Here is a 363-nt window from a genome sequence, read left to right on the forward strand (position 1 = left end):
CTGCCACGAAAAAAAAAAAAAAGCATTAAAAAAAAAAAGAAACCTTTCTGGGTTTTAGGTAAAGCGCTTGCAAGTGACCAAAATACAGAGCAAGAGCAGATACAAAGCACGTGTGGGGGGGAATGTGTGGCAAGCTTCTGGGGAACTTTTAGACCCTTTCCCGAGCAAGAAACCCGCAGACACTGGAGGAAAGAGGCCCCGGGTAATTCCCGGCCCCCCCAACCCCGCAGCAGCAGCGCCGCAGGGCTGGGATCCGCCCTGTCTGCCCAGGAATGAGACCCAGCTTCTCGAGGGCGGGCCAAAGCCACGGTATGGGCGTGGCGTAGGCGTGGCTTGACGTGGGCGTGGCCTGTCGTGGGCGGG

The sequence above is a fragment of the Megascapheus bottae genome, chromosome 29, assembly GCF_031878675.1.
Source record: "Megascapheus bottae isolate mThoBot1 chromosome 29, mThoBot2.hap1, whole genome shotgun sequence".
Taxonomy (NCBI): domain Eukaryota; kingdom Metazoa; phylum Chordata; class Mammalia; order Rodentia; family Geomyidae; genus Megascapheus; species Megascapheus bottae.